Source organism: Mchenga conophoros, linkage group LG7, assembly GCF_057382185.1.
Source record: "Mchenga conophoros isolate Kocher_MC1m ecotype Shallow Benthic linkage group LG7, M_conophoros_male_GT1.1, whole genome shotgun sequence".
Taxonomy (NCBI): Eukaryota; Metazoa; Chordata; class Actinopteri; order Cichliformes; family Cichlidae; genus Mchenga; species Mchenga conophoros.
The window spans coordinates 22,644,713-22,663,609 of record NC_140532.1 but is presented as its reverse complement, the minus strand read 5'-3'; the positions used below and the strand labels follow the sequence as shown (position 1 = coordinate 22,663,609).

The window sequence follows — 18,897 nt, the reverse complement described above, 5'->3', positions numbered from 1 at the left end:
GTCTGTCACAGGGCTAACACAGAGAGATAGACAACCACACTCACATTTACACCTATGGGCAATTTCGATTTACCAATTAACATAACTCCACTAACTGCATGTCTTTAGACTGTGGGAGGAAGTCGGAGTACCTAGGGAGAACATGCAAACCCTACACAGATGGTGGAGTTGAACTCAGGACCTTCTTGCTGTGAGGCAAAAGTGCTAACCACCATGCTGCTAATAAAATGACATTTATTAAAAATAAAACAAGAAAAAAAGGAACAGCTCAGTGAGAGAAGTTAAAAGTTGCAGTGTTGTAATCAAAAGTCCAATTTTCAAAATCAAACAACAATGAAGGAGCTGACAGGGTAAAGTACAAAAGTCTTCTCCAAATACAATCAGTGGGTCATGGCACAGTTTTCCATTCCACAGCAGCTCCAGTAACTCATGCTGTAAAGAATCCTGCTTGATATAGCGGAAGATCAAATCCTACGGGAGTAGATGACACGGCAGCAGCATGCTCCGTAACAGGGACCTACAATGTCATTATCGACTCACAGAACAACACTTACAAGACTAACACAAAGAAAGTTCTCACATCTGAATGCAGCAGCTTCTCTTCAGCTCACCTTGGCTATTGACTGCTGTTACAGTTTCCCTTTACGTCATGTGAATTACTTCCACCACTGCATCTACTATTGCTAAAAAAAGAAACACATCCAAGGTGTTGTTGTTTTTTTTTGATTTAGTTTTTTTAAAGCCAGCTCTCACTCACACTGCTTAAAAATGTGGCCATGATGTCGTTGTTGTTGTTTTTCTGCAGAAATGAAAAATTGAAAAGACATTAAAAAAAATAGGAAAAGTTATTCAAACTCTAACTCAGACTAGCAGAATGATCCAAGTTTCCCAAAAGTAAGGTAACAGCTTATGCTTGACTCATTCCTCTGTGTCTTATGCAGTCATTTTTCACCACGCACAGGTACTGTTTGAAAAATACTTTCACTAATCAAATGAATTAAACACACTACCTAGTCATAACTGGCAAGATTAAGTTTTGTGTCTGCTATAGTGCCGTGGAATTTGGCCTTGTGTGTGTAAAACAATAGCATGTAGTGCAATGAGAACAGCACCTCAACACAATTAATTACATTCTACAGTGGCCTACAGAGGACCTGCTAACATTTACACATGCACATGGCCACAAAAAATACCTACAGAGTAAATCCATACTAATGTGCTAAAAACATAAAGACCTTTTACTCCTAATCCAAAGATGGGGTTAGTCATCGTGCCACACAAATGCATCAACGGGACAAAAAGATGGGACAGTGCTCTAGATAACAGAGACAGGGAACTATGACCATAGTTTTACTATAACTAGGATCCCTTTTTTTGTCTACTGTGTTGCAGGGAGAAGCTCTGAATTAATAATTGTCTGATCAGCAAGGAATGCTAATCAATCAGCTGTGGTGAGAATAGAGAAACAGACTGTTCTGACAGGCCTGTGAGTGTGTAAGTTATGCCTGAAACTCTCTCTAGGCAACAAATTCGACAACAGAGTGTCATCCGAGTTTACCGAGGGACACAAGTGACAATGTTTTGCAGGCTGCAGGAAGTAGATCCGTTTTTTTTTGTTTTCAGAAATCATAATGAAACAAAACTGTCAACATGATTTGGTCATGGTGGTAATTTCTGAAAAGGTATGAAAATGCATGAGCTGTGACAAATCGTGTAAAGGGATTTCACAAAAATCTGTAGTATAATGGCTGCAAGCTTAACGGGGCTAACGGGATAAATATACCATTAACATCATTAATGGTTTAAAGCATTATGTAAAAGCAGTGTATTTCAGCAATTTACATTTGGCAAACTATAAATGCATGATTTACAAAATGATTTTATTTGCAGTGATGAGAGGTGTAGGACTATATGTCATTAACACAAAAGTGCAAAACCTAATAGGTACATGCAGAATTCAAAGCAATCTTATGAAATTAAATGCAGCGTGCTAAATCTATTAACACTCTCGTTTTAGCTCACCATTAAATGGTCAAGAGGTATTTTTGAATGCTGAGGTCACAGTCACCTCAAATCCTTTCAGTGGATGGATAAGTAAATTTGATTATATATTGATTGCACACATACAAACAAAGGCTTGTTTACTTCGGAGCTGATTTGGTCGAGCTGATTCGGAGCACTTCTCCAGGGGAAACTGATAAAGCCATATCGGACTATTCACAGAATATGAAGAAGAACAGCGTGTAAGTGTCCTGGAGGCTGTTTATCAGCGGCGGTGATTTCATTCAGCAGCGAGGTTCAAAATAGTACAAGATATAATAGGTGTGATAGTGTCACTTCAGAAAAACGTAGGCAATGAGGACCTGAGCTGTAAACGAAAAATGTTGAATCCAGTGCTAACAGCTTTATATAGCAAGCTTTTAATAATGTCCTTTCACACTGAAAATGAAAGACATTTTCGCAATGCACCTGACATCTCTGGGTTCTTTTGCTGCTAAGTGTATTTTGTGTATTTCCTTTCCTCTTTCACTCATTGCAATGTCTGTCATGGGGAGCTTTAGTAGACCTAAATAACAAAATATCACAAAAAATGACATGAAATGCAAAATAGATAATATCATAGAGTTGTGGTTGCCTTACAGACACCAATTTGACGTTAAAAATTTGAAATCTTAACACAGCCGTTTATTATTAGTTCTTTATTTTTCCAGGTAAAAAAAATGTCATTGAGATTAAAAATCTAATTTCCAAGAGAGACCTGGCAGAGACCTGAGTTTTTAAACATAAAGGCTACAATTCAGAAATATGCCTTTTGAGCATCAACAATCGAAGCTTACAGGACACCAAGTGCAGCAGATTTATTGACAAGTACAAAGCTAATTTTTATGCCTGGGTGATATCTGCAGGTGAAAGGTATTTGTAGTATTCTGTTGCTTCTGTCACTAAAAACGCGTAGCACTCACTTCAGAAAAGATGATTAGATCTATTGGAGATCTAATGGGAGCTACAGATGAGATTTCTGAGGCAGCCCCTAAGAGGTGTAGTTTCTTTTGTCCGTGCAGCTGCTTCAGTTTTCCCTTCAGGAGAAGCTTCTCGTATGGGTGTCAGTGGGAGCAATGGTCAACAGGAAATCCGTGAGAAATTAATGCGAACTGAGGCCTATAAGTCTATTTTTTTAATGTTTAGTGACCCTCACAGATTAAAAATAATGCTTCATACTTAGTGTTATAGTTGTTTGCTATAGATAAGTATCTAGTAGTAAATGGTCAATTTTGTTAAATCCTAATCCTAAGTGACAGCTAACTTTACAGTTTTATTTACTACATTAGCCATCATTAGCTAGCAGTGTTGGTCAAGTTACTTGAAAAAAGTAATCAGTAACTAATTACTGATTACTACCCCAAAAAAGTACTCCTGTTACTTTACTGATTACTTATTTTCAAAAGTAATTAATTACTTAATTACTTTTTAAAAACACGATTTACAACCTGAATAGGTAATAAAGCGATAGATCTTTCAGCCCAATTCTACTTTTTCTGCATAATCCATCATACAAAATGTAATCAAATGAAAAAGTCTCTTTTTTTTTTTAAACTTGTTTTATCAGTTTTAATCTTTTAATTTTATGCATCAAGCAAAAATTAAATTATATGCACCATTGTCTGACTTGAAGAAATTAGTTTAACATTTAAACCTATTTTCTGCACATTCCAGCACATAAAATAAAATATTTTTTGTGTTTACACTCAGTCTTTCAAATAGATGCAAGTAAAATACAGCAGATAATAAATAAAATCAAAGACTAGTGGTCCTGTTGCTCTATTTTCACCTGTAAAGCAGGCGGAGGTTTGCCCTGGTGCAGGTGTGCCGCAGCGGTCAGTTGAAGAATCCGCGAGTTTCTCTGTGAATTTCCCATTACGTCGTTGCGCACTCGGTGCTTGTTTAGGGTTTTTTTCGCTGTAAAAAGAAGTTTTCTTCCCACGCACAATGGACGCTAATGTTTTTGTCACTTTTTATGGAATCAAACTCAAAGTAAGGTCAGTACTTCCACGCTTTAAACGCTGCACGCTCATACTCTCTCCCGTACTCGATATATGATCCATTGTTGATCTGCACACAGCTGTTGTCACGAACGTCGCACTCGCCTATGTCACTGTCATGAGACATTCTCGCAGAAAATAATTAATTAATTAATTAATTAATTAATTAATAAAAAAAAATCACGGTTTTAGTAACGCAGTAACGCAGCGTTCCTACGAGAAAGTAGCGGTAATCTAATTACCGTTTTTGCAATAGCAATCCCTTACTTTACTCGTTACTTGAAAAAAGTAATCAGATTACAGTAACGCGTTACTGCCCATCTCTGTTAGCTAGCATCTGTGACTCACCAATGCTAAGCAATAGCCTCCAGAACTCAAAAAATAAAGCTAGCAGGGAGGTGCTTCAAACTTCAGTTCCTTATATAAGCAAGATCTCTTTATTACTGCCAGAACTTTATTTCTGGCAGAAGTAATACAAAACAGATAGGAATAACATTTTGGGTCTCTAGAACCAGTTTCCTTATTCTCAACAGGGGGAGCTAGGGTTACTATTTATATAATTCGCTGTTTAAAAGTTATGCATAGCTCAGTTTAACACCATCTATCCATCATACCTAATATGGATGCATACTGCTAACAAAGCTAAACAGCCAGCACTGGCATTAAGTGATAACAACCCCCTCACTCTGCTCTTTTGTCTAAATACAGTCACATACAATTTTTCAAAAACAAGATTATCTATGTATATAGTAACTGTTAAGTCTAATATACCCTAGTAAGCTATACTACTTTTTCCTTTGGGAAGATACCATCTGTGCAGTCTGCAATTCTGTTGAAGAAAGATGTTGAATCTATTTAATTATTCTTGAAAAATAATTTATTTCTGTGCATTTTTTTTTCCACACTGCATCAAATTAAAGTTGATTACGTCAATTAAGCATCATGAGGTGGAGGGTGGGGGGTGGTTCCCTTTTTTTTTTTTTGCTGGGAGTTTGCAACCCTATTAGTTAGGTTGCTTAATATTTCTGCTAAGTACTCTTTAAAATACCAGAATAGGAAGGATGGTGCAGGTTTAAGTTTATTAGATTGATCAGTGTTGCTGAACTATGAAATATTTTGGGTGCAGTGTATTTTTTACATACAGGTATAACAGAATAGCTTTAGTGTTGTTGTTTATTTAAACTTGAATATGAACTTATACAAAATGCAGCAAGATATTAAAAAAACAGTTTTATTGATTAAAAAACACTATATCGGATTCATATTGGTATCGGCAGATATCCAAATTTATGATATCGGTATCGGACATAAAAAAAGTGGTATCGTGCCATCTCGAGTCACTACTAAGATTTTCACCGAGTTCTTCATTTTTGTTAGGTCTCCCATTATTTTCCTTTAAAACTGGGCATCCAATAAAAGCATACTTTACTAATAATATTCAACTGATAAAAGCACACAGACATTTTCTGTTGTCCCATAAACTTTTATCTACATTAACAAACTAAGGGCGCACAATCTCACCTTCTCCTGCTATAGCAGCTCTCCAGCCATGAGTGTCTTATGTAACAACCATATCATTAAAGAGCTACCTCTTAAAAAAGCTCAACACCCACAGATGAAAATAGCTCGATTAATGCTCACAGTGTCCCTGTAACTTTCCATATAAGGTGTGCCATTCACCTGCAAGATGTCAGATTTGATACATTTAACTATGATAGTGTTAAATGACTTCCTCAGACTATCCGCAACAGGATGACATATACTCTATAAATACAAGGTCTTTCTCTCACCATTAGACTTAGATGTACAAAAAAAAAATAGAAATACTGTACATTTTGAGACAGTTTTTGTTTGGGGAAACTTTTGAGCATTGGAGGGATTATATGTCTCAGTCAAACCATTAACTTCATTACTCTTTTGTACCTTCTGAGATGCACATTTTAAAGTCAGACCATAATTTCTGTTGACAAAACAGAGCTAGAGTTATGCCTTTAAAAAGCAGCTCATCGTATTCCAGTCATAATTGAGACAAAGTGTCCAATAACTGCTGAAATATCTCCCTACACTACAGTCATCACTGTCAGACATTAATTTGGGGTTTTGTGACATGAGGCTGACACATCTAAAGCAACATAAAAAAACCCCACTAATGGGTCTGTGCAATGTAATTTTTGACCAAACACAGAAACCCAAAGAAGCTGTTCAGAGAAAATGGCTCTTTTCTTTGTCATCAGAGAAAAGGCACAAATTCAAAGACCACTTTTCTTTTCCTTAATTTTGTGATTTATTTATCTATTTATGCCTTTATTGATTTTCATTTATCAGAGCAGCTCCACTGCAGCTCAAGCACATTTTGCTTCTCAGTTCAAGCCAAGTGAGGCTTTAGGGAATTAAACAACCTTTTTTTTTTATGAGACATTCTTGCCCATTGAGCTGCTGTCAGCTGACACACTCAGTGCCTCTGTGTTTGACTTTTCTGCCCCAGTCGCTGACCACATGGCATTTATGAAGGACGGGTGGTAAACCTCCAGGGTTACATAAACACTCGACTGTCCATTACAGCACTTGCACAATACAGTTCTCATGCAAACACACCATTACACATGCCAAACATGATGCCCCTCAGTGAGAGACTGCACACTTCGCACCTGCTATATCATATGACTTGGGTGTCACAGGATTTCCAACCACTTTTCCGCTGCTCTTTCTCCAGCACGGATAACAAGTAGTCCTGAAATTAAGCAGTTAATTATAAAAACATACGACAAATTATTATTTTAGTAGTTTATGGAGAATGTATCATAAAAAACTCACATTACTACTGCTGAAGTAAGAAGGATTCTTTATAAATGTAACAGACACAAACAGCTATTTGAGCTTTTATAGATTTTATAGTTAGAGGAAAAACATTCCACAAATCAGGTGTAATAATCACAAATTATATTTTCTCACAGCTTTAAGTTAAATCAAAGTTTATATTGACTCATTCCTCTGTGTCTTCCTGCCAAACGTATCTAAGTGATACTCTCTGAGCTAAACTGTGAAACTGTGTCGATGTCTTTGTAGTCAAATCATTTTTTTCTTGACATTTACTCCTCTTATTTGGACATTAGGCCAAGACTGGACTGAAAAATTATATTAGTTACTGAATATTGATAAATGATTACTAATTGAACAATACAAGGTTTTAAGTGGTGACAGACCAAAGCAACATTACCTGGAGTGATATTTTATTATCATTAAACTATCCGATTTCTGCGGTGCCTCTAATATTTCTCTTTTGTTATTTGAGTTCTCTGTACGTGCACATTTAATGGGCACAATAATTATTTGTTGTTTACGTCAGTATATTCTTCTGAGGACAGTGAAGTGTGTGCAAGCATGTGTGTGTAGACACAGCTGGTTATTGATTCCAGTGATACTGGTAATGGGGATGGTGCGTAGAGAATTCTTATCTGCGAGCATCTCCCCTGAGCTGGGGGAGTCATGCTCTCAGTTCTCAGCTCTTAGGTGTGTGACTATTTTGAATCTGGCCACAATTACCAGTCAAAAGACACATTATTAATTCAAAACCAGTCTGTAAAACATAACTATTGCTTATGCAAGATGCAACCATGTGAAAAAAGTCTCAAGAGCTGTGCTAAAGTTCAAACCCTAACGCGCTTCAGCATTTCTTTTTGTTGACGAAACTGTAATCAAATTTGTCAGTATCATCAATAAGCCACGCCTCCATTTGACTTGATTGATGTTTGAAAAAGCAAAGCTGTTGGCATTGACTGTTGACTATTATGTCTCATGAACAGCAGCAATTTTTTACATATCATTTGCCGCTGTACACCGTGCCTGTGTTTTAACAGACATGTAGCAGACTGAGTGTTCTGAAAATGATGAGTACACGAGTAGGTGTTCTCTCAGTCAAAGGTCATATCTATTTAAAGGGATTACCAGATGAAATGTGTTTGAAGTGCCGCAAGAGAGAGCTAGTCGGAGTGTTGCCAGTGCAATATGGGGAAACACAGCAAGGTCATTCCCCATTCAGTGCACAATGTGTATGTTAAACACGCACACCTATTTGTGTGTGTGTGTGTGTGTGTGTGTGTGTGTGTGTGTGTGTGTGTGTGTGTGTTATAAGAATTCACCAATTTTCTTGGCTGATTGCGATTACTGTAATTTTTGTAAGTATGATCTGCCGATAGCTACAAGTAATATTATATACAAACGCACACAAAAAAGGTTTTGAACATATCGAGGACACAAATTAGCCAACAACACTCATTTCACATATTTAAAAATGCATTTACACATTGGAACGTGCATGAACACACTTTTGCCAAAAACTGAACGCCACATTCGTGCACCGCCTGATCTTTAATTAAACATAACGTAATTGAGTTGCATAATACCACAGCTGCAAAATGGGTCCTGGTTTGGCCAGTGCAAAAAAGTAGGTCACAAAACATCCAAGTCCAAAGAGGTCTGTGATAACGATGTCCTTCCAGTCTCAGTCACATGGGAATATTTTTCAAAAACAAGCAAACTGGCATTTATTGACTGGTTTGTTTAAATCAAAGAAGGGAATAAATCACAATTTTGGCCGTCAAAGAATAATTGAAGTCATGTATCAAATTTAAGACCCCATATACGTTTTCTTTTATCAAATTCATTCTAGACCTTATCAATATTGTGCACATAAGTTGGGCAATGTACAGTCTGTGAGCCCCAAAAGCAATGCTGCCTTGACTAAATAGGTGTTTTGGAGGGCATCCAGCGACCACCATTTCTGTCTGTTGGTTGCCGTTACAAAAGCAGATAAAAAGCGAGATTGCTGCAAGATTCCGGCAAATATTTGCCTGCTTTGAAACGAAATCTGCTCCAGTAGAGACCCCCCCCCCTACAAAAAACATTTTGGTCAATAGATTATTAACAGAAATATTTCATGCTGTTCCCAAATGTAAAATCGTGTCCTTCTACAGGGGATATTCTTGAACTTTAAGTTTAATTCAAATGAAATAAATGAACAAACGAAAAGAAAGACAGCCAGGGGAGACAGCGTTGTCCAGCAGGGTGACAATCCCATACTGGGGGTGCTTTTTACATGTAATCCCATCTTACACGAACAATTCCCAGGCCCCTGTCAGCCTGTCTGTGCCGAGCGATGTCTGCAAGCGCAGACAGGGCCAAGAGAATACAGGTGGCAGAGGAATTACATAAACTCAGAGCAGTGAGGGTGATCAGTAGACAGACAAAGCTGACAATGCTTCATGCTACAGAAACCAAATCAGGTGAGACTCTTTGTGATCCAGAGAAGAAGGCAGCTATTAATAATTCTTCCACAGTCTCACTGACAGGAAAATGCAAATGTTAAATCCTCTAGACTGACCTTAATGACCGAAAGCTCTCGATCTCCATCAGCTTGACTTAATCAGCACAAATTGGCTAATGAGTTAACGTTTTTATGTAGTACTATACCACACTGAAACATTTCATCCAAACTAATACTATGAGTTACAGCTGTTTTAAATACAAATTTTATGGGAAAGTAATGTAATGACTACTGTACCTATCATAAACGATGAAAAAAAAATTAAGCTATAGAGAGTAATATTTTGAAATGACTGGAATGACTTCAATAGTTTTCACTTGAACGCAACATTGTTTCAAACATACTGTGACATAAGTGACGAGCCCACTACCCTCTTCATCAGCAAATGATCCACAGTCTGAGATATAAACTTATATCATCAGAGCTTCTGGTTGAAGCAGTTCAAGTAACATCCACGAGACACCTTGTGCTGCTCTGCTGATGACTGGCAGTAGAAACAAGCAGCTCTGCCAGCAGCTCTGTGCTGCTGCTGTAACATTAGACCACACTTCCACCTTGTTCTCCCACTGGCACAGCAAAAATAAAACTATGAAAAGAAGAAATTTCCACAGCAGCAAAAATATTATGAAAAGCAGCAAATGCTAAATCTAACACTGCTTTTTTTTTTTTTTTTAAACCTTGATTTTACTTATTTACCTGTGGACGAGGTTTGGCTTCATTAATTTTGTTCCATCCAAGTATGTGAATGTGAGCGAATGCTGCATGTGCTGCACACTCTTCCTGCATGACAGAAGGAGGTGGGAGTGCCAGCATGGTCTTATAAATGGTCAAGGGGTAAAGAGCTGGAACACAATCCACTACAAACACACAAAATCACTGCTCACATGCGCATGCACACACACACACACAGGCTCACCCTGGTGAATTCCTAGCAGGCCACTGTGCTGCCAGTAAATTCCTTCCTTGGCCGGGTGAGCATGACGCAGTGACACATTTGGTTCAGCTTCATGCTGCTGCCACCCTCTCTTGTTCAGGTTTCACAGCCATCCACTACCACCTACCCACCCACACATCCAGCACACATCACAAACACCCTCTTTCATTTGATTTCCTCACAGTCCATCTCTCTCCCGCTTTCCCCTTTGCTCCATTTCTCACTCCCACGCAGGCTGAAAAGCATTCAGAATTGCCTTCTTGTTTGATTAAATGAAGGTACTTTAAAGTCTACGTCGGTGTGTTTGGTGAACACAGACGTATCCTTGATCCACAAGTCTGAGCTGAATGTTACCAGAGTGCACACTGGCATGAAAATCACTCTAATGGGGGTTATTACACATCTCTTATTTCACATGACAGACTATGTGGCTGACGAGCAAGAAGTGTTTCAGTAGTTGTAATGCTAATCTTTTAAATGTGTTGGACGCATAATTTACATTGGTGAGCTTTTGAGTTATATGAAATTGCTGCTATATCAGGGGTTATGATGTACCATGCTGATTTTCTTTCATTTTTGAATGAATAATTTGTTACATTATTCAGTCTTTAAATTCGGAGATTATTATTTAGAGATGCACCTTTCATAATCTAGCTAATCCTTTATCTCATTAACGCTTTAACTTCCTGCCTCTTGTCTCATCCATCTAGCCATCTTTGTCACACTCATTGTTTAGTTTCAGACAGGACAAATATGCAGAGCCTGGTGTATAACCTCAAGACTCCCTCAGCTGATGCACAAAGCATCATTTTGCTTATTATATCATAGCTTTTTTATGTTGCCAGGCAGCTTTCCTGTCTTTGGTTTCAGCGTGACCCAGTAAAATAAAGAACTTCTCCAGCACCACAGAGGGATAAGGTGAAACTGGCAGAGCCAACACAGTTGCTCAGCAGTGCTGGCAGACTGAAGACAACATGGTGCCAAAAAATAAGTGAGGAAGACGCGAGCATCACTGACATTACTGGCATGAACAACCTGCTGCCGAGACCCAAATGTAAATATGCCCAGCACTTCGTTTACAGTCCTGACTACAAAACAGCTACACAGAAAGTATCTGAATTGGTTTTACAGCCACATGAAATCTGTTGTTGAGCCTAAACAGTGCTGTTGTTGGAACTTGACAATTTTAAATCCAGTCTTTTTTAAGCAAGCTTTAAGCTGGAGGGTAGTTGGCTCATGTCTTTAGAGGTATTCGGTATTTGGCAGTAGAGCTTCAATGATTCATGAAGTAACTTGAACAACTCGATTATTAAAAAAAAATCCTTGATGCAAATGTTTTTGCTTCAATGCTTAGTTTAATCCACAACTGTAGTATTTTAATATGGGTCCGGAGTCTGTCTATACACAAACAGTGAAGAGTAAACACACGGAGATGTTACTAAGACGGCGAGCTCAGGTAGAGAAACATTTTTCTAGTGTCCAAAACAGCAGCACTTGTTATTATAATTGCCATAAAAGCCATAGAAAAAGTTAGCAGGAGTCCTTCATCAAACCACCTGTTCAGCAATCTGTAACGTAAAGAAAGCCAAACTTTATAGCTGCTTCCATTCACAGCTGTTTATTTACACAGCAAAAGTACAACAGTAAAGAGTAACAATAGTATATATATCTTTACAACAGTAAAGATATACAATTTAGATTAAATCATATGTATGCAGATGAACTGTTAACTTAGTTTTACATAAGGGCAACTTTTTATCAGAGTAGTACCCACAGCAAGCAGGACTGAGTCTAAAGAGGGGCATGGGGTGTACAAGACCATAGTTATTTAAAGGTTTTTGTAACATTATTTTGCAGATTCAGTTAATATAAAATATAATACACATACATGCACAAAAACACACATAAACCGACACCAAATCCCCCTCATTACTACCAGTGTTGGGACTAACGCGTTATTAAGTAACGCGTTACAGTAACTACGTTATTATTGTGGTAACGAGCACGGTAACTAGTTATTATGCCAAAACCGGGAACGCGTTACTGGGATTTAGATAGGCTCGTTATTCGTTACTTCGTGTGGTGGCTATCGCAGAGCTTCCACAGATTCAATAACATTAGCAAGTGGTGGAAGCCAAGGAAAAGGGAGGCAGGAGGAGAGACCCGAAGCGGCCGCTGGTCCGAGAGTGTCAGGTGAACTGAACTTCAGGTAAGAAGTTATGAGTTAAGAAGCTGATCGGCTTTTCTCTCTTGTTTATTTATCGCCCACTTTGTGCCAGAAAGAGGAAACCAGCGGATGTCGCGGTAAACAACAGCAGCACTTTTAAGCTTGATCAGCTGTTGTTAGAATTTATTTAATATTAATTTCTAGTATCAGCTGAAGTTTGCTGGAGCCACAGCTGTAAACCTGCTGGTCATAAAGGTTTGGTTATGTGATGAGAGGGAAACATGAAGATGAAACCAGGACATGTCCTTACTGAATCATCAGAGCTGTGATGGAGAAACAGGTTTACCTTTTAGGTGACATGAATGAGTTGAAGGGAAGTTGTGAACTGTTTCTGAGAGACAAATAACAACAGGATCCTTTTCTAAGTAGCTGACAGCTGGTAACTGTGCAGGGGCGGGTCTAGCAAAGTGTTGCCAGGGGTCCATGTAGGGCATTAACAGGGAAAAGGGGGGCACAAAGAAATACTTTCTTATTCTCATTTAAAATGTCTCACTTTTAAAAAAATAATTATCTGAGTCTTGCAACAAACAATGGATAGATTGATACATATATACCATCAGAACAGTGTACATCACTGTCACAACAGTGTTTATTTTCATTCAAAGGTTTTATGATTTTTCCTATAATGGTGGGCCAGTCTCTAGTCATATTCCCCGGGACGATTTTTTTGTCCCAGTCCAGCCCTGTATGCAGCTCATCTGCAGTCTGGTGTTACCTACATCTTCCTATTCAGAAGGCAGAATTTCCGAGTTGTGAGTACAATCGAAAGCACCACGACTGCAGTTTTTGTGTTGGATGTAAAAAGCAGGCTAGGATAGAATCAGGCGTGGGATTTCTCTTGTGGAAATGTGCACATTATTTTTTCCTTTCTATTGGTAGGTGGCACAGTGCACTTGTGGCAAGTAAGCAAGCTAGAAGACTGGCAATCTTGCTGGGTATCCAGTTACGGAAGCAACACATTAACAAGAGAATTCTGAGTAAAACCAAAGTTACTTTCCCTAGTAACTAGTTACTCTGAAAGTAACGAGTAACTTGAAGTAACTGAGTTAGTTACATTACTAGTTACTTCTATCAAAAGTAACTAGTAATGTAACTAAGTTACTAATTTAAAGTAACTTACCCAACACTACCAAAAGTCTATTTTTGCCTCCTACTAATGTAAGCAAGCCTTCCAAGAAGACAGAGTAAACAGTAGTTCATGTTATGCATTAGTTTAGGTTGTATACCTTAATGTATTTGATATTACTGTTTTTGTGATTATTTTTTTAATTTTGCATGTTTTCCTTTTCTAAAAGAATGTGATTTAATATGGCATGTAAATAACATAAGTTTTTCTTTTTAGATACTGAACACAGTTAAACTACAAAAAACATTTCAATTTTTTTTAAAAACAAACAAGCAGTTCATTTAAACAGACCTCTGTTTTTCCATTTAGAATATTTATTATTAAAAAAAACAGAAGTATCTTTTTTTATTTAATTAATTGATTAATCAATTGAATAATTGATAGCTGCAACCCTATTCCACAATATTTTTGTTAATTTTACTTATATAGCATGCAATGTGGATTCAAGGGTATGTCCGGACCAAGTGTGAAGTAAACATTTTGATTTATGATTTCACTTCTCTTTCATAAAGCTAAAAGCCTAAACAAATGAGCAAAATCGTCATCTTACGCTTAAGCTCTGAAAGTTACTTGATTCCGCCATAGTAGTTCTCCCAAAGTTGTTGGGGGGGAAAATGCTTGTAAAATGGTCAGAAAACATGACTGTATTTACACAACTAACAAGCAAAACATCACATTTGAAGTAATAATTAATGGAATTAGACCTGTTATTTTGTTGTTTTTTTTAACTTATTAAGCTTCAAAAGAAATTTGTCATAAACAATTATGTTGGTTAGTTCAACATAATGTTTATTCACAAAATAAAATATCCCATAAAACCTCAGACCTAAAATTGAACATCTATAACACAGAAGCAAACATCTTCACTACCAATAACACTGTCAGAAAATATTATCCCTCCCTAAAATCTCTAAACTTGACAATCGCCACAGTCAAAGTGGCAGAAAAACACTCAGGCTCCACTGAACCACTCTCACAGCTGTACCTGTACCACTTGTCTCACAACATAAACACTTCACCAATGCATCATTTTCTACCCACAAGGTAAATATTTCACAATGCTGCTGAAAAAGAACCTCAGCAAAACTTTCAGCTATTCCACACATGCAACTCTAACACAACGTAGGCTGACAAAATGACTCCTGGAGCCATTAGATGCGAGACAGGTGTGTTTGTAGTGCTGCTATGTGAACATTATTTTGGTGCCTAAATTAAATTGGCATTTGTTTTAAGTGCCTCCAAAATATTTTATTAAATTTAAACTCACTCTGTTGAATATTTTAGAGAAGTTAAAAACATTAGCAGAGTCTTAGCAGAGAAATAACACTTAATGATAGCTTGAATGCTTTGATAAATACATGCAGAAAATATTTCCATTTTCCCTCTAGCAGCCTCGAAAATGATCTGCATTTATTTTTAAAAACCTATCAATCTGCAGCGAACAAGGTTAGCGCAAGTAGCCTTCATTACTTTCAATGAAAAGTAATAATTCAGTTGAATTCTTCCCACATGGCTGCAGATGGCTACTGCAGAAATATATGCCTACGATGTAAAATATCAGTGCAGTCAAAGCTGTTTCACTGGTTGTTATTTTGTGTATTCACTGGAGTGCTCGGGTGTTTTGTTCCAGAAATCTGTTGACGTTGTAGTGAAATTCATTGTTGCTTAAATCTTGTCAGCTGATCCACCGCTTTAGTCCAGACTAAAATATCTCAACAGCTGCTGCATGGATTGACATTTAGTGCAGACATTTTCCTGCAGCAAAACCAGCATATTGACATTTACAGTTTGCAAAGAAATGTCAGAAACACCAACATGGATGGACTGCCATGAAATCTGTTGCTGCAGAAATTTTGTTGACTGACAACTTTACTGAATAATCTGACTTTTCACGTATTAAAATTGGGTAATTGGGTGTTTTTAGCACTCCCCATTGGATTCTGCCTATCATCACCTAGTTAGTACAGTCATTGTTAGCTTTGTAACATGCAGCTAGAGAACTACCGTGACTGCACACAATCTCGCAGTGCTGGCCCAGTATATCAAAGACTGGCAAAGCTACTGCGACGTCATCCACTGGTTTATGAAGTCTCATTTTCTTGTTTTGAAGCGTCAAAGCCACCATGCATGTTTGTTTTTCCCAGGACCACATTTGGACAAGTGTAGAGAGTGCTAATTTTAAGTTATCAGCTAATCCTAACACTTAGCACATCCATAAATTATATGGGTTTATCACACAGACATAGAAGCCAGCTGAGATACCAGAAACATAAGAGGAGAGATGACACTAAAAGAATAAGGAAGAGAAATCGTTGGGAGAATTCTAAACCTCTGATGATTAAGCAGACACTGTCTACTTAAGAGCCAATTAATCCTTCTTATAGTAGTGAAGATGTAGGTATGTGGAATTTTAACAGTTTCTTAGCTTATTTTATCTGGACTGGGAATAAATATGACATTTGTTCAGTGAGGATTGTGGGATGAGCAGAAATTCTTGATCTTTCTATGGACTGAGCTATTAATGAAGCTATAATGTTATGAAACTGTATGCACTGTACATTAGAAGTAAGCCAAAGAGCCAAAAGAACGCCACCAGTGGAGATGTCCACATCCATCGAGCCAACTTCTTCAGCTGAGACTGAAGAAGTAACATGGGTGAGTGACGAAATGTTTCTCCCACTGAAAACGGTACGTCCAGATGAGCAGAACCTGAACATGCATCAAGACAGTCAGTTAGGCTAATTTTCTCTTCATTTAGTCGACTGATAAATGAGTCGCCAGGAACATTCCTACTTAAAACGTAAGTTGTTGTTTTTTTTATTCTAGTAGAAAAACACATGACATGCAGCTGGTGTTCATAGTAAGAAACATCAAAAACAGATATTTGATCATTTCTGGAGCTGACTGTATTCAGGATATCCAGGAATGGCATCAACACGCTGGTCCAGATATTTCAGCTGCCAGTGAAAAGGACTAAGGCCACTGCAAGGCCTCTCGTTCTCAGGTATTACATTAAAACGCACTCATTTCATATTCAAAAATGTGGATGAAAAACTTCAGGGGGATAAATGACAGCATGTTGACATCTACAATGACTAGAAAAGTGCAGCGGGCATCCTGTCACGACATCTGCTGTTAGTACATGTATATCAATTCAACATTCATTATACTTTGAGAATGAAGCCACTGTTATTATCTGGGTCATCTGCAGGAACATTTCCTGACAGCACTGCACAAAACAGATCACTTCTTGTTTGACACTTGTCCACTTTCAAATCAGCTATGACGTTTTGGCCCCCTGCCTCTGCTCCTGACTCACTAATTATAGCCACTTTTCACCAAGCTGAGGAGCAGAGTGCCTATTAAATGTCTTATTGCAGAGATAATGAAAATATTATGCATTAGCATAAACAGGAATGGCACTGGAATTGAGCCCTGTCACTGCTAAGAGCTAGTGGAAAAGTGAACAATGCTCATGCTCATTGTAAAAGCGCCTGCACCGACTAAGAATTTGCCTCAATACCCCAGTTTGTGCCATCACAGCAAATAAGATTCACTGTAAGCTAATTGAAAAGCTGCTTGAGAAAGGGAGGATTTTAGGAGGCTATTTAGGGGGCAAAAATATGTTGCAAACCCCCCCCCCAAAAAGACTTACATGGATTATATAATAAACATGGACTGCTGCATGAGTAAAGCATTCTCTAAGCTCGTTTTGTGTTTTATAGACAATAAAGCCACAACTTACTTTATAATTCTCGTTCTCACACAGTAAGAGGAAACAAACGTAGGACACACATCAAGTGCCAAGTGAACATAATCAGCATGGAAACAAGGCCCATCTACTAGGTGCTCTTCAGCTGTAGCTGTGCTACGTGGGCGAAGGTCAAAATCAAGAGGTAAAGTGGAAGGAAAATGTGTCACTGGTGCCGAATCCATAACGCAAGCAGTTATTCCAACCCTCAAAGCACCAGAAAAAACTGCCTGCAGTACACAAGGTTAATAATATAATGCAATACTTTATTAAGCCCAGTTGGCAAATTCTACTTTTGTTTGGACTCCTACACATCGGCTCTGCTGCAGTGGGTTTGGGATTCAGTGGTTTGTTGAAGAGTTTAATGCATCCAAAAATTTAATTAAGCTCAAACTTGTGTGTAAGATGAACAAGTTTTCATTTGAACAAGTTATAGGTAAAATTCTTTGTCCAAAATAATGTTCATGTTAATCCTAATATAAAAGCAAATTCATAAAAGGTGATAGATTATCTCAAAACAAATGATTTTATAACTTCTAATGATGGACCAGTACTAGTCCTACACTCCAGGGTGAGTTTGTGATGTTACATTGTCAGTCTCCTTGACAATGTAACAGCAGAGTGATGGGTAACATTTGCTTTGGTTTTGTTTGTAGTATCTGATTCCACCATCTCTTATCCTGTCTGTCCTGACATCATGTGGACATGGGAGACTTCCCCTGTTCAAACAAATATGAGGGCTGTGACTAAACACAGCAGGACTGGTTCAGCCGGTGAATACAAATATGCCAATGACAACAACAACAACAACAACAACAACTGTAGAGAAGACGGCATGAATAACTGAACAACATCACACCGATAATCATCACAAAAAGCTAGTGTCATTAACTTTTACAAACTAAAATTACACACTGAATAAATCAACAATTTTACATGGAGAATATAATATTTATAATAGCATAAAGAAGAATAATGAAAACTGCCACAGAGACACCAATGTAAACTAAATATTAATATTTGTTAAGAAGTGTCTAAGGAATACTTTTAGAACTGGGCACTTACAACTAACAGATTTGGACACTTTACATGTTTTAATATTAAGGGCAAGATCAACTTTGTGGTTAACATGACAGCAGCTCAAAGAAAGCCTGGAATCACTGGCTAACTGCATCTTCATTGTAAAGCTATTCCAAAACAGTTTGGGGGGTTTTGTTTGTACACACTAAGGCATTGTGTGCATGTATTCATGTTTTGATATTTCAATTTATAATGAAGTTATTATTTTGGTGCTATGGTGGTGCGGTGGATAGTATATATTCCAAACAACAAGAAGGTTCAGGGTTTAAATTTGCTTGGCCTTTCTGTGGAATTTGTACGTTCTTGCTGTGCCTGCGGGTGCTCTGACCCAAACACATGCTCATTAGGTTATCTGGTATTTCTAAATTTGTGTAAATTTGAGTGTGAATGCTTGCCTGTCTGTCTCTCTGTTTTAG

The 18,897-nt window shown here is 37.7% G+C and overlaps 1 protein-coding gene across 3 annotated transcripts in view; it reads right to left on the bottom strand.

Annotated features, from left to right (window-relative positions):
* LOC146570112 (pleckstrin homology domain-containing family A member 7-like) overlaps positions 1 to 18,897 on the bottom strand; it is a 150,299-nt gene that overhangs the window by 77,748 nt on the left and 53,654 nt on the right. The gene's annotated exons all lie outside the window — the stretch shown is intronic.